Here is a 16,017-nt window from a genome sequence, read left to right on the forward strand (position 1 = left end):
CTTCGTGAATGCTGTGTTCACTGCATTGCGATCAGTAGGGCGGCCGACACGGCTTCCTATGGATAAAGGCTTTGTTCCTATAGGGGTCTCCCAATATATACGCGACGGTACGTGGGAGCACAAGTCCGTATTGATACTTATCGCTTCACCGTGGAGGAATCACCCAACCACTCAACGCTAAGATATCACGTTTAACGACGCCGGAACACGTCTCTAGCTTAGACCTCTATGTGTTTGCGTTATGTTTCAATGCGTTGTTATGTAAATTCAATTTATTTTAAGGTTGATCTTGTTTAGCAGTTTGCCTTTATGGATCACCACGAGATGTATAGTAACACTCCTAAATGCAGTCTAAGATGATAAGCAAGCTTTTCAATCTTTCAACTTTGAAAATCTTAACTACTGAGGGAAAAGAAAGACAAAATCTTTTCACACAGATCAAAGAGCATACACTAATGCACTTTTTCCCTAAATCAACATGCAAACTTATCAAATGCAAAATGCAAAATGCAGGTATTTCTTTTCTCTTTCTTAATGTTGATGTAATACAAAAAGAAAGTTGTTGTATAATTTTGAATTCAATTTCAAGCGAAAGCAAACAAGCTTGTCCAAAATCAAAAGACACCTTAAGATTTACTTGTTTCGACACTAGAAATATACGAATTCAAACCATATGATGAAAGCAAAAGCTCAATCAGCTATGAACAGCAAACAAACTAACTCTTAAGATCAAAACGACACTTATCACAGGTCTAGATCTAAGAGGCCACAGCAAGACTAGTTCACTTTCGTTATGGGAAACTGTAAATGATATAAGAAATACACAAAGAAAAACACAGTTTCTTTATACAACCGAGGCGGAATAGTGGCAAGGAAAGTTGGTTTCAGATAGGTACATTGACAGACAACAGGCTGCAAAAACAAGGGTGAAAACAGGGCAATAAACAGCAGGGAACCCCAGTAGCACTAGGCAAAACTGGTTCAGCGCAGGTGGTACACTGTCAGTTTGACCTTCAGCGCAGGTAGCCCCTTCGGGATCTGCGCTGAAATGCAGACTGCCTTCACAGTGCCTGCACTGAAGAGATAAACTTTCGTTTTTCTCAGTTTCCGGGTCACAGATTGCTCAAAAATTCACAGTTTTTGGCCAAATCAGAAGCTATCTATCAAGTACACACTAAGGGATGAAAAGGAGGATGAAAAGCTATCACTAAGAGCTATTTAGAGTCCTTGTGGATCAGCTCTTCAAATCATAAACATGCCCAGAAACTGAGCCAGAGTAGCTGCCCTCTACTTTGCATTTGAAAGATTCAAATGCAGTTCGATTCGGTACTCCCTGTGTTTATGAAATGAATAGCAAAAACACAAACAACCAACAAGATACGATCCCCAGCGGAGTCGCCAATTTGTTGTTGGGAAAAGTATCCAATACGGAATGACCCTATCCCACTCTAAGGGTGATAGAACCTCAGCAACAATCAAAGCAAAGCTATTCAAGATTACTTCTTTATGAGATGTAAGAGAGAGGAGGAAGAGATCCACTAACCGATGTCTTCCGCTAGTGCTTGATCCAATCTTCTCTCTTTGCTGCTTGCTCCCAGCTCCTTGCTCTTTCACTGGCCCAGCTACACCAAGATCCTGCAAAATCACAAGAGAGGGAAACTACAAGAAGCATACATTCATAATTGATTCAAGGATTAGAATAAATCAAATATACAAGCATAACAATACACCATTGAGACACATGCATATAGAAGAACCTCAAATGCTTTATTAATGGAAGAAGTAAAGTTCAAGAAGTGATACAACCATAAAAGGCCCAATCCAGCATCACCTCCCAGCAGAAAGAAATCTCCTCTTCACCTCCTTCAAGCAAATCACCCAATAGTTCTATACTCAAACCAACAACACTTCCTTACATTCACCAGATTCCAGCCTCCTTAGACCTCATGAGAGAGCTCTATATATAGGAGTTTTGGAGAAAGGATGAGTCAGCTTGAGGCTGGCATGAAGCTGACTAGTGTCCTCTCCCACTTCAGTTATTCTTCAGTTCTTGAGTCCACTTGGAGGTTCTTGCTTCCACTTGGAGATCTAGACCCTCTTACTCATCACTAGGCGAATTCCCTGATCCAAGTGTCATTTTGGAAGCTTCCTGGGCATTGACACCTTGAGGAATGACTGTGCCACTTGGCCAAACTCGCCCAGCGCAGGTAGCCTTCTTTACAGTTGACATTCAGCGCAGGTACATAGTGGAGCAGTTGACATTCAGCGCAGATGCTCAGTGGAGCAGTTGACATGATCCAGAATTAGCTTGTTTTTGAGTGTTTTCAGGTGGAGAACTGATATTCAGTGCTGTGGTTTGCTGACCTTGTTCCTCTAGGGGTAGGAACAACATGTTTAGGGACTTTGGATCCCTTAGATTATTGACATTTCATGCTTCATGCTGTAAGGCACAAAAATGTCTATAACAATGTTGGGCATGGCGTATCCTACTCACAGATCACAACACAATTTAAAAGAAGTGATAAAATTTGCAGTTCAAAATTCGTCAAAGCCGACATGAAAGTAAATGTAAGCACAGAAAGTACCATTTTCGTAGATTATTATGGGGGGGTTATCATAGTGTTGCTTTAAGTATTCCAATAATCGTTGCATCCCCCAGGGAACAACGGGAAGCCCACCAGCTGACAACTTTAATTAGTGTTTTAACACGACAAAACGAAGCTGCATTAGTGTAACCTTAATAGATAGAATTGCATTTATTTAACTTACAAAATACACAGATGCCTACCTCACCGATAGGGACGCCGTTCCTATACACTGCATTTATGCATATCTAGATGCGTCAGAATCCAAATCCTGCTATAATATATATACAATAAAGGCTAAAGGAAAATGTATGTATAAGTTGTATACTTTTCCTTTGAAATTCTAATACTAGTGAAAGATAAATTGTGGCGATTTCCCCGATTGCCCAGATCTCTAAAGGCCTCCAAAATGGCTCTGCATACTGGAACAACATCGTCTCCGGCCACCCAAGCATCAAGTGGAACTGCCTTTTCCCAGCGTTTCGAAGTAAGCAATCCACCAACGAGGAGGTTGAAACCAAATCTCTCATTTTAAATCGAATTGGATTATACGACAGGCGGAGCGTCGATTCCGGGAATCGACGCTCATAAAAATAATAATAATTCAGATCTCGTTCATAAAAATTCATAACATATATCAAAGTATACAAAACATTTAATTATTTATTAAATCACTTTTATTCGCATAACATCATATGATATACAAAACATACAAAATATCATCAACGGCTTTTTGTTTTTCATCCATGATTCCTACAATGCGTAAAACTAATTTTAAAGCTTTGAATATAATTTTGACTTTTGTAATTAGAAATATTATCCAAAAACCTTTAAATCAATTGTTTTTTTTAACATCCGTGATTCTTGTAATGTGAAAAACAAATATTAAATATTAGAAAAAGCTTTAATATAATTTTAGCTTTTGTAAATGAAGGAATGAGATTATCTGACGTTCTCCATGACATATTATATGATTTTATAATTTTATCTAAATGAAAATATTGCTAAAGTCGAAAACAAGTTTTGGAATATAGTTTTAGTGTCCGTAAATCGAATTGGATTATACGACAGTCGATGACATATTATATGATTTTATTTCATGAGCTTCGAATTTAACGTTGTGTCGATGATTTCATATATAAATTCAATATCATTATACAATTGTACAAGAACAATAATCTAAACAAAAGTACTTCCACCTGTATCGGGCCATATATGACGTCCCAAACTATATGCAAATATTTTTCCATCCAGCTCTATAGTATTTTAATGCAGAAGAGTATTGATTCTAATTAGACCTACAACCCTCCAAAAATATTTACTAAAAAAATTCATTTATTAGGCGTCCATCCAATTGAGTGACTATCCAAATCCAATTGATATAGCGGCAAAATTCACCTACATTGATAAATCTATTTCTAGGGTTCTATCGTATGTCACAAACCAAACTCCCAAATATTGACATTTTGTCCATGATTTCATCGATATATTCAATATCTTCATTTGATTGTACCAAACAATAATTTAAACAAAAGTAAAAGTAGACACAATATGGCTTCACAACAATAATTTAAACAAAAGTACAAGTAGACATAATATGGCTTCACAAACTATATGATAATATTTTTCCATCCATGTCTATAGTATTCTAATGCAGATGCCCTTATTCTATATTGGTGAGCTTATTCTATATTATATCCATGGTACAGGTATTCGTGCAAGTTATAAACAAATATTTCATGAAATCATTAAAATGAAGCCTCAAACTTCCACCGAGCATTTGTCTAATTATGGCAAGGTGTGTACTCATGGTTTTGTATTATAAATGTAATTTATTTTTTTTACGGTTTTAATTAGGATATTAATAAAGTATAATAAAAATAAGTGATGATAGATGCTATATTTTAATTGAGTGGATTATTTTTAATTGGTTATATTTCTCTTTAATTTTCATAACTTAATGTTTTGACCAAGAACCCTTTTTGGCGTGAAAAGCTTACGAGTTGGGGTTTATAACTCTCACCAAATACATTTTAGAAATGTTTGTCTTTCTTCTTAATGAGTCTTTGACTGCTCACACTTACATTACTAGAACATGTTCTTTTGAGGTTACCTGTGGAGATTTAATTATGTAGTATATTCCTTTTATGGTTTTCTATACAAATTGTCGATTGTACAAGTGCTTTATAAATCATATCTGGGTACATTGTGTGGAGAACTATGGTATCCCCAGGCAACTAGATGCAAAAAAAATTAATTATGTTTTGCTAGGGATAGTAAAAGGTTACCTATTATGTTATGCATGTTGCTTGTACATCTTCTTTGGTGGTTGTTCATTTTTCATTAGAAAAATAAAGAAAAACCCTTATGTTCTCACATCTAAATTTTGTTTCACCATTTTAAGTATTAAACACCTTGGAAGGAAACACATGTGAATGATAAATCCTATAATAGTATGCTTGACATATATTACTAATATTACTAATTTTAAATTAGTTTTTCTTTCAATTTTTCTTAGCTCTCATGTATTACTTTCTTCGACTCTGATATTTTTCTCATTACATTATATTAGTTACAGTTGATACTTTTCAAAAATAGCTTGAAAGCCTTCATTCAACATATTATGTTTATGTGTGTTAGATAGAAATATCTAGAACAATAAATTCACTTAGTATTAAAAACAATCTACACATTCATTTACACATTTTTTTATGTTTTCAAGAGTACTTATATGTGTGTGTGTGTGTATGTGTGTTTAGTCTGTGGATAATGCAGGCTTAACCTAGGGCTTGCAGCAATCTTCAAGCCTATTAATTAGCGTTTATGATTGTTCCCCTTTGGTTCAATGACTTAAAGTTTGTTTATTAACCTCGATAACTAACCTAACCCAAAGAAATATTACATTCCTCTTTTGATTTCATAATATTCAAATTACAAAACATTAATACATTGGAATAACCACAAGCATAAAAAATAAAGACAAAAATCAAAAAACAAAAATACATGTTTAACATTCATTCGCTTATATGAATAAATGACTTGGCCTACCGCAAAACCACAGTGAATAGAAAGATGCTCTACCCAACCAATGGGAACTGGTATCTGTACTGGAACTCCCCCTGAGCAAATTTTCTTTTTGTTTTGCTAAACTAAGAGTTGTAACTTCTATTTCATTAAATCGGAAAGAAAAATACATAAAATACAACAGTCCCCAAGGAACTTTGGGCTAAAGAAATATCAAACTGCTTAAAGCCATAGACCCACAAATAGGACAACAAAACCCTCGAAAAACAAACATAATTCAACACCGTTCGATCACCCCTCAAAGATCTGACGGATGAGGCTCATATCGGGGCGAGAACCTGCAACCAAGTTAAAATTAGAATCGAACCCAATGAGGAAATACGGACCATTCTAAAAGGATTTTGGGTCTGAACGGGGGGATAACCCTCGAGCATGTAGTCCACCCGAAATCCACCGATTCCCACCATGAAGCACAAAAAACTCAAAGGATAACACTCACCTTGACCTACATACATATCCTTAATCATCGAATCTCCTCGCTAGATCTAACGGCGGAGGAAGACATCGCTTGACCTACATACATATCATTAATCGTCAAATCTCCTCGCTAGATCTAATGGTAATTGAGAAAGATCCATTACAATGCAATTTCATTCAGCAAAGAATTAATGCTCTTCAATTTCTTCGAGATGCAATGCAAGAAATTGGGTTGAAGAAAGGGGACTTTAGTGAATCACGTGTGGCAAAAAAGGTAAAGGAACCCCAACCACCATTACATGGAATGTTTGGAAAGACATATATTGGGAGATTTGCAGACATCAAAGACCCATTAGAAGAGGAAAATGAGCAAAATGAAACAGAAAATATTGTGGAAGAGGACAATGATGAAACTCTAGAGGACGAAGAATTTGGATTACGTGACATTGTTGATTAAATTTAAGTTATGCTTGTAAATCAAGCTTTGCAATGTTTTGACTTTGACATTTTATGAGAATAATAAACACTCAATTGGGGTTGTTATATGTTCAATATTGGTAATATGTGATTTCTGCATTGATTTTTAAGTTAATCATTATTTTTTGAAAAAAAAAAGTAGTTATTATTATCTTTTTGACATGTAATTCATAAAAAAAACTATTATCTGACCATTTTTAGTTAATATTTTTGTATAAAAATTGTGATTTTGACATGTTAATTCTAGCAAAAAATTATCAAAACGTTTAGTTTTTTTGTTATATTTATGTTAAAAATGGTTATTTTTTATGTCCATTGTTAAAAAATGTTGTTTTTAGAAACAATTATTTCATGTGGATTGAAAAATTAATTAAGGATGTCTAAACATGTAGATTATCTAAAATTCAAACTATTGACTTTCTAATTTAAAAACGCAAAACAATAAAAACCCCACTAAAAAAAAAAATTAAGATAGAGAACAAGAAAATATGAATACAATGACAACTTCAAAAACTATCAAATTTAGAAAATAATCTTTTACATTTCACACACTAGAAAATTTAAAGTCAAAAAATAGGTCTTTTAAAAAAAGGGTGTGATGCAGAATACTCACTTTTAAAAATCAAGATGAAAATCACTACCATTCACTACCATTCTAAAACTTAATGCACATGAAAAAAATTAAAGTTCCAAAAACCATGTTCTAAAAAAAACATGTGTATTCTGCATCACCACTTTTGAAAATCGGGTCATTTTTTTGCCACCTCTACAAAACGGGTAACAGTATCAGTTCCCGTTTCAAAGTTTACATTGTTAATACCAGTAAGGTCTTGGGTAATAGCATATGTTGCGACGTTCAACCCCTGGGTAGGACTGCACGAAGACAGTATATCAAGCTGCAAGGTATGGGAATGTGCGTGAAGAAACCTGCACGTAGGGTCAAACCGCAGACCACTTGAACTCATCAAACATCTCCAGGGTGTGGAAACCTGGTTCTAACACCCTCCCATACTACTTTGGGTGAGACCTCAGTTCGCTCTCCGTGGACTGTTGCCAAAAGGGCCAGTAGTACTGGGATTTGTTTGGCTAACTTAACTGTGAACCTAGGTCAGACACTAATAAGCCAACAAATGGTTCCGTTGTTGGGACTGGGATCTGCATAGAGATGTCTAATGTCGTATCACTATAATTTGATAAAGAAAGGAATTGAAGAGTGGTTGGACAGAAATATTCACGAGTTCGCAGTGCAGGAAAACAAGAATCCTCGATTATCAAAGGAAGAGTGGTTATATTGCTACTTATATACAAAGATACACGAAATTTTTTTTGCATCCTTCCCCTCTGAGTTGTACGAGTGGATCAAAAAGCTAGCAGATAATCAAGGAAGGTGTAGGATCGACAAACCTATTGTGTAGACTCGAGAGTTGATGTGCAGACTGGAAGCATCAGAAAATAAGATCACGCACGCTATGGATCATTGGCTCGATCAAATTATAGGATGATTTATCACTGAGTTTGAGGTAGATACTTTAGTCATCTATTGTGAGGCGGAAAGATGCTTCCTCAAAGGACCACAAGGTAAGTACATTAAATCTTTGAACACTTGGATTAAAATGTTACTGTGTTAAAAGCGGGTTATGTGAATAAATTCATGTTTGGGGCTATGCAAAGTGGGAGGATCTATAGAAACAAAGGTAGTGTAGAACTAGAAACTAGCACCTTGATTTCACCTCTGCGAGAAAGCAAGGAAGAGGCCGTGAAGGTGTCACTAAGAAGTGTGATCAGTTTGATAAAGCAATGAATTCCCTGCATACCACTCCCACCTACACCACCACCAGTTTCACCATATTCACCCCCATCTTCACCCACACCACCTTCTCCACCACCACAGTTTGATATGGCAAGCGCGATAAAGTTGTCGGTGTTCAAAGGAGTAGGGAATGAAGATCTAGCCCAGTTATGGTACATGGTAAGGGCTGTATGGGAAGCCCAGGGAGTCATGGATGACAATATAAAGAAAGCAATGTTGGTCAGTGCTCTGTAGGATCGCACACTGACTTGGTACATTAAGCATTCCAATGACAATCTGAACACAGGGATCATGGATATCCAAGCTATGCTAAACAAGGAATTTAGCAGGCCAAAATCAGAGACACAGTTGATCATTGGATTTAAGGAAATCACGATGCTTCAAAGCAAGACCCCCTGGGAGCTGGATCAGAGACTGAATTGTACAATTTGTGAAGCCAATATGACCTTGATGGATGGGCAACACTGCATGGCTTTTAGCATTGCTAACACTGCATCTAAGGAACGCGTTGTCACAATAGAAGCTAACCACTCAGGCTGAGGCCTTGGAGATTGCGATGAGACTGCATGAAACTCTGATACAAGATCCTAACCTGGGATTTCAATAGATCCATGCACAGTTGAAAAACTTGTCCCTTGAGATGCAGAGTTTGAAACAAGACATGACAACTCTCCTAGAAGCACGCGAGGAGGTATGGTGCATAAAGTGCAAAGGCCAAGGACATGACAAGGACCATTGTCCAGTCTTCACAAACTACCTGGTGGGAGGAGGACCAATGCCATTGAGACCAGAGGTAGAAGTAGGACCAAGCATGGTGCCTACATTATGGTGCATTATTTTTCAGATAGGAGGCAAGCATGCTATAGATAACTGCCATCTATTACAGAAGTATATGCAAAATTACCAGCAGTTGTTATGTAATTTATGTAGGTAAGTAGGCCACGATGAGTGCACATGTAGAAGTTATGAACTGATGATGGATCTGACTCCTAGCTATAGAGTTTAGATTGAAACACTGGCCCTCGATCAAAATATAGGGATGGCATGCACTGGATTTCAGAGACGCGGATGAGGTCGAGGTGGAATGGGACCAGGAAGAGGTCGCAGATAGCTGGTATGTTACAATTGCAGAGGGCCAGGGTATTATGCCCGTGATTGTACAAATAAAACGAGGCCATCATGCTTATACTGTACCCAATTTGATCATGAGACGGAGGACTATCCCACATTGATATGAGGTTGCACGATAAAGGATCACTCCAACCTCCCCCAACTCAAAACCTGCAAATGATGAGGTTTAAGCCGTACAAGGAAGACCCGAATGTAAAGATCGTGCTCCGAAGTGGTATCACGATGGGAGATGACAAAGGAAAGCAACCTGAAGAGAGTGCATGGGTTCACAAGACTCCAACAAAGGAACCAGAATTTGATTTAGAGTGCGCTAAGGAGATGTTCATGGAAGCTAAGAAGAGCTTTGCGGATGCCTCCACTTCAGGAAGTAAAGACAAACTGGAACCATAAATGGACCCATCAATGCTCACTACATTTTTGGATACATGCATGAAGCTATTGCATGACAACAAAGCTATGAAGGGACTACAATAACTCATCACTAGATGTGTTGGAACCATGCCATGAGAACCACGCATAGTTCGAAAGCTTGGGAAGCGCACAATGCTAACAGGAAGAGAGATGAGATTGACCACGCAGATCGGGGAATATGAAATGGATCAAGTGATTTTGGATCTAAGATCAGATGCAAACATCTTGCTAAATTAGACCTAGGACCACATGGGTAGGCCTGCGATGTAATGGTCTCCTATTCAATGGAGAATGGAAAACCAGCAAAAGATCCTACCTATGGGAATATTGCAGGGAATAACGGTAGATATTGAAGGTGCAAGCGCGCTTACAAATTTCAAAGTGATAGAGATTGTTGATGACAACAATCCCTATCCCACACTACTGGGAATAGATTGGGCCACTGACATGAATGAAGTGATAAATTTAAAGAAGTGCAAGATGATTTTTGAGAAAAAGTCACTGCGCATAGTGGTGCCTTTAGAGCCTACAAAATGATCGCACTAGACAGAGCTAGTGCGTGAATACGATAGCGATGACAATCTAGACTATATCTACAAGATAACCACATGGGAGTAGGACTAGGTAAATCCAACAACGGATGGTATACTTTCGTGGGAGTGTGAAAGCTCCTGCACCTCAGATTTAGACGAGGAAATAGAACGATGGTAGAACCGGTTACATGAGGTAACCACGCTCAACTGTAACATGATGACAAGGTCACTGCGCTACTTGGAAACATAGGTAAGAGATTTGCCTATGTATAACGGTTTGAGCGAGGTGGATGATTTCTTGAACAAATTTGAAAGAGAAATACTGAAACAGTAGCGTTTCAACGCTCTGAAATGGGTACTGCGTGCTACACTCACAAGATGGTGGGGTACGCATAAAAGAAGTTTTGAGGACTAGCGTGAATGCAGAAGGATGATGCGCATGCAGATTGGGAAGCCTCAGATGTGACTAACAGACAAGTATGATGGACGGGATGATCCACGTGCACACCTTGCGAAATGTACCAAGGTCTATGGGGAACAGCCACAACCTGAGTGGGTGCACTTGTTCTATCATACCCTGGATATCATACCCATGAATTGGTATACTGAGATGGAGCTCTACCATGGCATGAACGAATGGGATATCTTGCATGAAGGATTCCTATTAACCTTCACGTTTTATGATCATTGGTGGGATACTGTTGATGATGCACTACAAGCAGTAAAAGTAGCGATCTTCAGAATACCCTAGGAGCTAATGGAAGTGCTTCAGCCGAAATGGGCGATCCAGTTGAGTTGCGCACTGGAGTGTTACAATGTAAACATTGAGGAGGATGATGAAGATCCACGAAAAATTAACATTCCATAAATTGAAGGCTATCACAAGGTTCAAGGACCATTGATTGAAGATCTTAACATCACCACGCCAGTAAAAATGAAGCAGGTAAACATTGGACGGAGTCCGAACCGAAGTATGCAACACTCGGTGACTATTGGGATGATGCAACGGTGAATACCAAGACTTATTCCCAAACAAGATTACAGACTTAAAGGGGATCGTTGGCGATTTAGGGATGATGAAGATCACCCTAAAACCTGATGTGAAGCCGGTTAAGCAGAGGCCTTACCATTTCAATTCAAATTACAAGGAAAAGGTCTGCGTAGAACTAGACAAAATGCTCGCAATTGGAATTATTGAGCCGATGGAAGAATCTGACTAGGTAAGCCCTAGGGTAGTGCAAGAGAAAAAGTAGAAGGGCGAGATAAGAATATGCGTGGACCTCAGGATGTTGAATGACGCCTATGTACATGACCCATTCCCGACCTCGTTCATAGATGAAGTATTAGAAAATGTCAGCGAACAAGAAGCATATTCTTTCACCGATGGGTTCTCAGGGTACCACCAAATCAAAATCGCGTCGGAAGACAGGAGCAAGACCACCTTCTCCACTGAATGGGTTTTCTTTCAATACACCGTCATGCCATTTGGGTTAAAATATGTGCCAACCATCTTTTCGAACATAGTTGTTGCTGCCTTCAAAGAATATATCCACAAATTCTTGGAGGTCTATCTGGATGATTAGACTACCTTTGGATTGGTTAAGCACCACGTAGCAAGCTTATGCTTGATGTTGGATACTTGCCGATGACACCAGATTGTGTTGAACCTTAAGAAGTGTACATTCCTTGTTCCCTTTGGTAACCCACTGGGACATGTGGTCTACAAACAGGGACTAATGTTAGACCCCGTGAAGATTGCAGTAATTCTAAATTTGGAAGCACCGCGAAGTGTTAAACAGTTGTGCACTACCTTGGGACACACAGGGTACTATAGGAAGTTCATCAAAAGCTATGCCCAGATCACACGTTGATGGAGAAACTACTAAAAAATGATGTCACATTCTGTTGGAATGATGATTTCATGAATAGCCTGGATGTACTAAAGGGGAAATTGGCATCTACTCCAATCCTGGTATTCCCAAAATGGGATGTAGAGTTTCATGTCCATGTTGATGCGTCATGTATAGCATTGGGAGCGGTGCTCACACAATAGGGCAGAGAGGGTTTGGATCACCCTATCATGTTTGCAAGTCGTAGATTGTCCAAAGCCAAAAAGAACTATTCCACAACCGAGTGTGAGGGATTAGCTATGGTGTACGTGCTCCAAAAATACCGGAACTATTTGCTAGGAGGACATTTCAAGATGTATATAGACCATTCTATGATAAAGTACTTGGTCAATAAGCCTGTTTTGGGGGGCCACATATGTAGGTGGCTCTTATTTTTTGAAGAATATGACTTTGAGGTCATAGTGAAACCTAGATGCCTGAACGCAGGACCGGATCACTTGTTGCATATTAAGGCAGGCGAGGAACCTACTAGATTGGAGGAAGGATTACCTAATGCACAGCTCTTTGTTGTGCATGTCATGGACGGAAGCTTCAAAGATATAATCCACTTTCTGACAATGGGGACTATTTCGAAGGAATACTCCATCCAACAGAAGAAGGAATTGGTGGTGTGTACGATGGATTTTTCTGTCATCATGGGGCACGTATACAAAATGGGAAATGATGAGATATTGTGAAGGTACGTACCTAAACTTTAATGAAGTCAGATCCTCTTAGAAGCACATGGGGGCGCTGCAGGAGGACAATATGCAGGACAAGCAACTGCACAAAAGATTCTTCATACAGGGTTGTGGTGTCTAACCCTTCATCGGGATTCAAAAGCACACTGTAAGGCCTATGATATATGTCAAAGGACTAGTAAACCATCATGGAGGGACGAGATGCCATTGAATCTACAAATGAAACTGCAACCCTTCAAAAAGTGGGCAATTGACTTCGTATGACCTATCAAACCTCAGGGAAAAATGGGCGCATGTTACATCATCACCGCAATGGAGTACCTGACTCGTTGGGTGGAAGCAGAGCCAGTCAAACACTACACGGTCACCACGACTGCGAAGTTTTTTTTTGAACACGTGTTGACTCGATTTGGTTGTCTGAAAATCTTAATGAGTGATCACGGTACACATTTCCTGAACGAAACCATCAGTGCATTCACAGAAGAGTTCCAGGTGTATCATCAGAAAGCACACTGTATCACCCACAAGCCAATGGGACAGTAGAAGCATTCAACAAAATACTAGAGACTGCGCTAACCAAAGTTTGCAACACACAGTGAAGCGATTGGGACCTATGCATACCTGTATTACTATGGGCTTATATGATAGAGTGTAAGAAACTGACGGGACAAACATATTTCTGGTTAGTTTATGGCATGGAAACTGTCATGCCAATGGAGAATATTGTACCTAGTCTGCCCATAGCAGCACTCACAGGTATGATGGACTGTGAAGCCCCGGAAGAAAGGCTCGCGTAATTGGAAGAACTTGAGGAGGAATGGTTCTTGGATGGTTTTCATCAGTAAGTAAAAAAGCAGTGTGAAAAGGTCTGGCATGATTGCCATATTAAGTTGTGCACCTTCAAGATAAATACTTAGTGTTGTTGTATGACAGTAAGTTTGAAAAATTCCCGGTAAAGTTTAGAATGCATTGGTTGGGACAATACATGGTTAAGGAGGTCATAGACGGAGGCATAGTATAGCTAGTCAAACTAAATGGAGAGCCTTTCCCAGGTCAAGTGAATGGCAACCACTTGAAGCGTTACATTGGTGGCCTGGCTACTTGACTAACTGGTGGAAGCAAGGTCTTCGCACTCCAAGGATCTAGACAAAGGCATAGGACTATAAACAATTGCAAGGGATGCCGGCACAGATGCAGAGAAGAAGTTTGGACACAGAGGTCTCGGAATAATGAATGCAGTAAATCCAACAAGCAGCAGCATAGTGCGCTACTGACCTCCACGCAGTTCGAGAACAGTTGGAGGGACTCTATGCAAAGATCGTTGCACCAACAGAGTGACTCAAGGGTGAGTCACGATGTTTGTGTTTGGGTCCTACTGGGCATGGAATCCCCCAAGGCATGTTTTGGGGCTCAAAGGCCAAGTTTTGACTGAATCTTGTTGTAAAGCTCCACGAATTGTGGGCGTAAGGTGCGAAAGTATGATAGAGTCATAGGGTTGTCCGCCCTAGTTTTGTAATGTAATGTCGGCTTGATAGACCTAGACATGGTCTGCAGACCATGGGATTGTATAAATAGGGCGAGGCTCTAAGTGTAAAAGAAAAGGAGAAGGAGGAAAAAGAGTCTAAGTGATTAAGTCGAAGTGTGTCTTTGGGTCATATAGTAGGAGAAGGCTCTGCAGCTGAGTGCAGAGAGGCCCAGTAGTCCACAGCTGAGTGTGCAGGCGAAGTCGAGTCTGTAACCAACGAAGGAATTAAATAAAAGTTTTGTTATAATTCTAGGTATATGTTCTTGGGTTAATGCATGTTTGATATAATTTGCAAATATACTATTTATTTACTACGCACAGCTGTATGAATGGTTTATGTTGTTAAGTATAACTTAAAGCACGCAAGTAGGCTAAGATAATCAACTAACATTGGAATACCAGTAAGGTCTTGGGTAATAGCATAGAGCGTGACATTCAGCCCCTGGGTATGGTTGCGCGAAGACAGTATATCAAGCTGTGAGGTATGGGAAAGTGCGCGAAGAAACTTGCGTGCATGGTCAAACCACGGACCACTTGAACTCATTAGACATATCCAGGGTTTGGAAACCTAGTTCTAGCACCCTCCCATACTACTTCGGGTGAGACCTTAGTGCACGCTCCATGGACTGTTGATGAAAGGGCTAGTAGTACTGGGATTTGTTTGGCCAACTTAACTCTGAACCTGGGTCAGGCCCCAATAAGCCAACATTTAGACACAAAACATTTTCTACAGTCCTTGAGAGAAGCAAGCTCAGGTTGACGAAAAAGGGGAAATTTTTTCCAAGCAAAAGGGGACCACTTAACATTATTAGCAATCTATGAGGCCTGGAAGGAAAAAACTTCTTAGGCCCCTAGTGTTTTGAAAATTTTGTGCAATCCCGCTCTTTAAGGAGATCCTAGGATGTGAGAAAGAAATTGCTGACCATTATGGATAGGTGTGTTTACAAGCTTCTTGGTATTCATTTTTATTAATTTCCTGTTGAATTTTTGATACAATCCTTAGGTTTTTTTTCTTTTGAATCTTGAAAAATATCCAAAGCTTTCTTCCCACAGTATGTTGGAAGGGTATCTCCTTGCACACAAATCTCAATCGCTCACTTATGCCAAGCTTTGATTGTGCTTTGAGATATTTCTTTTAGTGACATCTAGGGTATGACTTTCCATGCAAGTTATCACTGGATTTTCCCTGATGTTCACCTCCACATATTCCTTGAAGCTTCTGTTCTTTGTAAACACCTTCAATTTAGCCCTCAAGCAAGATTCCTAGCTGCATGCATGTACCATAACTTTCTGTCTCCAAAGATTTAATCCATGGTGCCATTTTGACAAATATTTACGAGATAATAAAATGAAATAGAAACATCCAATAAATATTCTTTTTTCTGAACCAACCACAAATAAAAAACCAAAAGGTTCCCCCAAACAGGTATACAAATACTTGTTCATCCTTAAAA

General features: G+C 39.0%; 1 pseudogene; it reads left to right on the forward strand.

Moving 5' to 3' along the window:
- LOC149151409 (putative pre-mRNA-splicing factor ATP-dependent RNA helicase DEAH5 pseudogene) overlaps positions 1-15,535 on the forward strand; it is a 58,484-nt pseudogene extending 42,949 nt beyond the window's left edge.
- The last annotated feature ends 482 nt before the right edge of the window (positions 15,536-16,017 follow it).

Source organism: Pinus tabuliformis, chromosome 9 (genome assembly GCF_031772625.1).
Source record: "Pinus tabuliformis cultivar Carrire ecotype Pingquan chromosome 9, CPIR1, whole genome shotgun sequence".
Classification (NCBI taxonomy): domain Eukaryota; kingdom Viridiplantae; phylum Streptophyta; class Pinopsida; order Pinales; family Pinaceae; genus Pinus; species Pinus tabuliformis.